This window comes from Mirounga leonina, unplaced genomic scaffold (genome assembly GCF_011800145.1).
Source record: "Mirounga leonina isolate KUSES-001 unplaced genomic scaffold, KU_Mleo_1.0 Mir_174, whole genome shotgun sequence".
In the NCBI taxonomy this organism is placed as follows: domain Eukaryota; kingdom Metazoa; phylum Chordata; class Mammalia; order Carnivora; family Phocidae; genus Mirounga; species Mirounga leonina.
In genome coordinates, this window is record NW_023270451.1 from 27,795,587 (window position 1) to 27,802,422 (window position 6,836).

Sequence of the window (6,836 nt, forward strand, 5' to 3'; positions counted from 1 at the left end):
TAGCCCACTTATGCAACCTCTTAAAATATAGCTTAATTTTGAGCCTGACAGGATGTAAGAAATGAGAATCTATTTGACTATATGGATTGAGGCATTATCTGTTGAATGGTGGAGGTCTCCTGGCATAAGATTGATGACATTTCTTCCACTAAAGATTCAGTTATACCGATTGGTTCTATAGTGAATAATATTTCCATACACTTAACACTGGCTATTATTTTTAAGCCTTTCAAATAAACCTATAAACAATGTATAAAAGAAAATCATAATTACACAAAAGACTATAGACGTTATCAATTCTAACATTGTAAAAACGATAATATACCTGGTCGCAGTTGGGGCATACAGGTGGGGGAAAAAGTGCTTGAGAATCAGCTCATATAGATAATTATCAAGAGATATCTGGAGTTGTTGGAAATAAATGGTTTAAATCTGTAATGATAGCCAGTAAAAGAACTAAAACTAATGTGCATTACACATTTTTTAAGTGGGATGAAGGTAGATGGAAATGGTATAAGAAAACTAAGTTCTTCTTTCACAATCAGGACTCAATATTATCTAAATTTGATAATTTTAAAATGGAGCTCTAGGCATATTATATACATTGGTGGTAGATACTAGGTGGACTAAAACCTGAAATGATTTGTTAATTTTTCAAGTGCCTTTTTCTGAGGCTGTGAATCTGAAATCCCTCAGGGAGTCAATAGGTATTTAAAAGAAAGAAGCCACCACTGAAGAGAAACTGTGGCAAATGGACTGTAGCTGCCATCTTAACTCCAAGCACTTGTTCTCAACCAGGAAGAAAGCCCTGTGTTTTCAGACATTCTAATTGTGCAAGAGAACTTACATATAAAGATTTTTGCATGATGCACCAATAATGAATCAGCAGAGAGAGAAATTAAGAAAATAAATCCATTTATAATTGCACCAAAAATAATAAGATATTTAGAAATAAATCTAATCAAGAGATAAGACCAGTACTCTGAAAACTATAAAACACTGATGAAAAAAATTGAAGATGACACAAAGAAATGGAAAGACATTCCACGCTCATGGATTGGAAGAACAAATATTGTTAAAATGTCTGTACTACCCAAGGTAATCTACACATTTAATGCAACTCTATCAAAATGTCAACAGCATTTTTCACAGAACTAGAACAAACAATTCTAAAATTTGTATGGAACCACAAAAGACCCTGAATAGCAAAAGCAGTCTTGAAGAAGAAAAAAACAAAGCCAGAGGCATTACAATTCCAGACTTCAAGTTATATTACAAAGCAGTATGGTACTGGCACCAAAATAGAAACACAGGTATAAAGAACAGAATAGAGAACCCATAAATGAACCCACAACTATGTGGTCAATTAATCTTAGACAAAGCAGGAAAGAATATCCAATGGAAGAAAGATGGTCTCTTCAACAAATGGTGTTGGAAAAACTGCACCGCAACATGCAAAACAATGATGAGATGGATCAATTTTTTACACCATACAGAAAAATAAATTCAAAATGGGTTAAAGACCTAAATGTGAGACATGAAACCATCAAAATCCTACAGGAGAACACAGGCAGTATATTTCTCGGACATTCAGCCATATCAACTTTTTTCTTGATATGTATCCTAAGGAAAGGGAAACAAAAGCAAAAATAAACTATTGGGACTTCATCAAGATAAAGAGCTTCTGCACAGCGAAGGAAACAATCAACAAAACTGAAAGACAACATACTGAATGGGAAAAGATATTTGCAAATGACATATCTGATAAAGGGTTAGTATCCAAAATATATAAAGAACTTATACAACTCAACATCCAAAAAACAAATAATCCAATTAAAAATGGACAGAAGACATGAACAGACATTTCTCCAAAGAAAACATTTAGATGGCTAACAGCCACATGAAAAGATGTTCATCATCACTGATCATCAGGGAAATGCAAATAAAAACTACAATGAGATGTCATTTCACACCTGTCAGAATGGCTAAAATCAACAACACAAGAACTACAGGTGTTGCCAAGAATGTAGAGAAAAAGGAAACCATGTGCACTGTTGGTGGGCATGAAAACTGGTGCAGCCACTGTGGAAAACAGTATGGAGTTTCCTCAAGAAGTTAAAAATAGAACTACCCTACAATCCAACAATCACACTACTGGGTATTTACCCAAAGAATACAAAACCATTAATCCAAAGGGATACATGCACCTCTATGTTTGTTGCAGCATTATTTACAATAGCCAAGATTTGGAAGCAACCCAAGAGGCCATCGACTGATGAATGGATAAAGAAGATGTAGTGTATATGTGGAATATTATTCAGCCATTAAAAAGAATGAAATATTGGGGCACCTGGGTGGCTCAGTCGTTAAGTGTCTGCCTTTGGCTCAGGTCATAGTCCCAAGGTCCTGGGATCGAGCCCCACATCAGGTTCCCTGCTCAGCGGGAAGCCTGCTTCTCCCTCTCCCACTCCCTCTGCTTGTGTTCCCTCTCTTGCTGTGTCTCTCTCTGTCAAATAAATAAATAAAATCTTTGAAAAAAAAAAGCATGAAATCTTGCCATTTGCAATGACATGGATGGAGCTGGGAATATTATGTTAAGTGGAATAAGTCAGTCAGAGAAAGACAAATACCATATGACTTCACTCATGTAGGATTTAAGAAGCAAAACAAATGAGTAAAGGGAAAAAGAGAGCAAGAGAGAGACAAACCAAGAAACACTCTTAAATATAGGGAACAAACTGATGGTTACCAGAGGGGAGAGGGATGAAGGGATAGGTGAAATAAATGATGGGGATTAAGAAGTTCATTTGTCGTGATGAGAGCCAGATGATTAAAACAAAAACTTTAAAAATAAATATTTTTGTATGATCTTCAAATTTTATGTATCCAGGCTATTTTAAGCAATGCTTCAAGAATCAACATTGTATGAGGCAAATAAAATGTGACTCTAGGCCACAGCTTGCTTATGGACCACTGGTTTTCCTTTCTGGTAACATAAATGGTCTTGTAATATAACCAAGGCCTGAACGTCTAAATGTATGTTGTGGTTCCCATTTACTCAGGATTTGGAACATGCTGCAGTTACCAATATAGTGATTTAAAGTAGCTAGACTGGAAAAGATACTTACTATATGCTAATCAGGCAAGTAATTACTTTTATTTATTTATTTATTTTTTTAAAGATTTTATTTATTTATTTGACACAGAGAGAGAGAGACAGTGAGAGAGGGAACACAAGCAGGGGGAGTGGGAGAGGGAGAAGCAGGCTTCCTGCCGAGCAGGGAACCCGATGCGGGGCTCGATCCCAGGACCCTGGGATCATGACCTGAGCTGAAGGCAGACGCTTAATGACTGAGCCACCCAGGCGCCCAAGTAATTACTTTTAAAATGTTTATCTGTACCTCAATTTTCTGATTTTAAGGTTGGTAATAATCACAGATTTGGTTATCTCTTGGAGTTTTTGTAGAGTCCAAGTAAAAGAATATATACACAGATTTATTTTAAACTACAAGAGCCATACAAATGTAAGACTGTATCATTGATGTAACTGCCTCCCCACACCCCCCAAAAATAACCTAAGTTCCTAGGAGGCTGTGATGGTTAATTTTATGTGTTGACTTCACTGGGCTAATGCCCATAAAGCTGGTAACATATTATTTTTCAATGTGTCTGTAAAGGTGTTTCCAGAAAAGATTAAAATGTGAATTGGTTGACTAAATGAAGATCCATCCTCACTAAAGTGGGTGGGCATTTTTCAACTCACTAATGGCATGAATAGAACAAAAAAGGCAGAGGAAGGCTGAATCTGCTCTCTTGCTTGAGCTCAGACAACCATCTTCTTCTGCCTTCTCCTGTCCTGGTTCTCAGGCCTTCAAATTCCCATTGGAATTGACACCCTATTCTCCCTTGACTTTCAGGCCTTCAAGTTTGGACTACTTCTATACCATTAGCTTCCCAGGACCTCCAGCTTACACATGGCAGACTGTGGGACTTCTCAGCCTCTCTAATTGTGTGAGCCAATCCCTCATAATAAATCTCTATCTATTAATTGATCCTCTTGGTTCTTTTTCTCTGGAGAACCCTAATTAATACAGAGGTAGAGACTACTTCTCATGTTTTTGCCTACCGAATGGAATTAAATGCCTTGAAATTAATAGATTATTAATAAGTGCATGGTTATGTGTTGCTTTCAATACAAAAAAAATGTGTTATTGCACTCTATACCTTTTAAAAAGAAATCATCCTGCTTAACTGCTTTCTGTCTTGTGATGCACTGCATCAATTATAACACTCTAGAGGAAGAACAATGAATGACTAGTTATCACTCTCTTCTTGGATGTAACATATATTTAAAGACAGCAGTGAAAACAGATCATAATATGTCCTCAGGATGAGTACCCCAGAAAAGGGAAAACACTGTCTGTGATTTCTAAAAGGCCATGGCTTACAGTGGAAAGAGCCCTCCACTGGTACTCAGAAAAGCATTCTTCCTGTTCCAGCTCTGTCACCCACCAGCTGCCTGACCTTAGTCAGGCCCCTCCCCACTGTGAGCCTGACTTAATTTTCCCTAACGTTAGATTAGATGATTCAGTTCTAAGATTCTACTACGGACTCTTAAATGTAACCCTAATGAAATGAACCAAGCTGCATAGAAAAAAGGGGAGGCATGGATTTAGAGAAAAGAAAAGAAAGAAAAAGAAAGAAAAGACAAAAAGAACTTTCACTGTGTTCCCAAATGTAAAAGGTCTGAGTCATGAGTGCAAGTCAATAAAACTGAAGTAAATTATCACTGTTCATATTCCTTCAGATTCAAACATAGCCTACAAGGCCCAATACAGGGTTACGTGACAAAAATACAGTTTACTATCTAGATATTTTTATATTGGAAAATGGAATTTTATTCCTTCCTCAAAGAAACTGAACATCAAAAATTACAGTGACCTAATTTAAAAACTATATGCCAAGAAGCTTAAAGCCACAAAGGGGAAGAGGGAGATAACATTGTAGAATACCAACAGAAACAGACTAGGTTTAGCATGGAATTGGTCATCTTTTTTTTTTAAGATTTTCTTTATTAGAGAGAGAGAGCATGAGAGAGGGGAGGAGCAGAGGGGGAGGCAGAGGGACAAGCAGACTCTGTGCAGAGAACAGAGCTCGGTAGGGGGCTAGATCCCAGGACTCTGAGATCATGACCTGAGCTGAAACCAAGAGCCAGGAGCTCAACCAACTGAGCCACCCAGGCCCCCTAGAATCAGTCATCTTTATGTTACTTGATAGCCCCTGATTCCTCAGGTGCCTAATATAACCAGGAGCCCAAGTATTAAGGAAGGGGAAGACAAAGTATTTACTAAGTTCCACAATCCTACCATCACTATCAAATGCATCTACATTCAGAGGCACTCTTTTTTTATATTAACTTTTTGCATCATTGTACTTAAGTAACCAAGAAAAGAAAGCTGTGTTTTAAATTATTAGACTCAATCTTGATTTCAAGAAGCAAGGTGGAAATGGTGATTTAAAATGGAATTTCCAAAAAAGTAGATCTCAAAAATCCTCAATACACACACACACACACACACACACACCATGACTATGTATGGAGAAGGATGTTAATTAGACTTTTTGTGGTTATCATTTATATATATATATATATTTACTATGTTGTACACCTGAAGCTAATATAACATTATATGTCAACTATTCCTCAATTAAAAAAACAATAATAAAAAAATGATATTTCCAGTAAGAGAATGTTCAGAATTCAAATCTAACTCCATCCCTTTCAAAATTACACTTAGAGTTGGGGCAAAATGATTTTTTTTCCTTGAGAAGAGACTCAAATTCCATGAAGCAGCAAATATCCTAGGATAAAGAATGGATAATATGCATGGCTCAAAATCTTTCTTCTCTCCTGATGAAGAACAAAAGGAAATAAACTGGGGTAGTGAGGAGTGATAGGAGATTATAGAATCTGTAGACACAGAGAGAACAAGGTGTGAAGGAAAGCATGGAGAAAAGACAGAGTAGATTTCAAAGCCTGCTCTGTTAGAACCATCTTTAAAAAAGAACTAAATTTCCCAAATCAACTTTCCTTACTTTGGTGGAAATTCATTCTCACTGTACCCTGGAATTGATCATTTGTTTAGCAATATGTGGAGAGAGGCTATCTTGGTCTTGAACAGCCCTAAATGTCTATAAGAGAAAAAAATATTAGCCATGACTTTCTTGTTAAGCTGCCAAGAGCACACCAAGGCTTTTAAAAATGTCATTGCCCAGCTTTCTACTTACCCCAGAGACTCTTTAGTACAGTGAGAAAGGAACACAGTGTATCACATTCATCATACCTGACGTTATTCAACCACAGTGAGGTCAAAAACACCTGAAAAGAAACGGTGGGTCCCATCTGAGCATTATAGCAACTTAAACATCACGGAGGAGCCAAAGGAATCACAGAAAGTTGAAAGGCAACATCCATTTTGTGCTTCCAGTGGATCTAATTAACTTCACTAGTTTGATAAATAGTTCTTTAATATTTTGATCTAATATTTGTATGTGGACCTGGCATCATGTAAAACAAAATTTAATTAAAATATCTTTATTAGGCACGATCTGTAAGTTTTAAATCAAACAAAATATAAATCATCGCTGCTACATGCTTGCATTCCTCTGGGTATGTGTGATAACATGAGTAGAGATGAAAGGTACTAGTTACAGGAACAGTGAAATAATAAATTTATTAACAAAAAGAGAAGTGATATATGAATGTGTCATATTACAAACAGAAAGAGTAAATAAATATTTTACTGTACACTGAGCACATCAGACCCATTATTAAG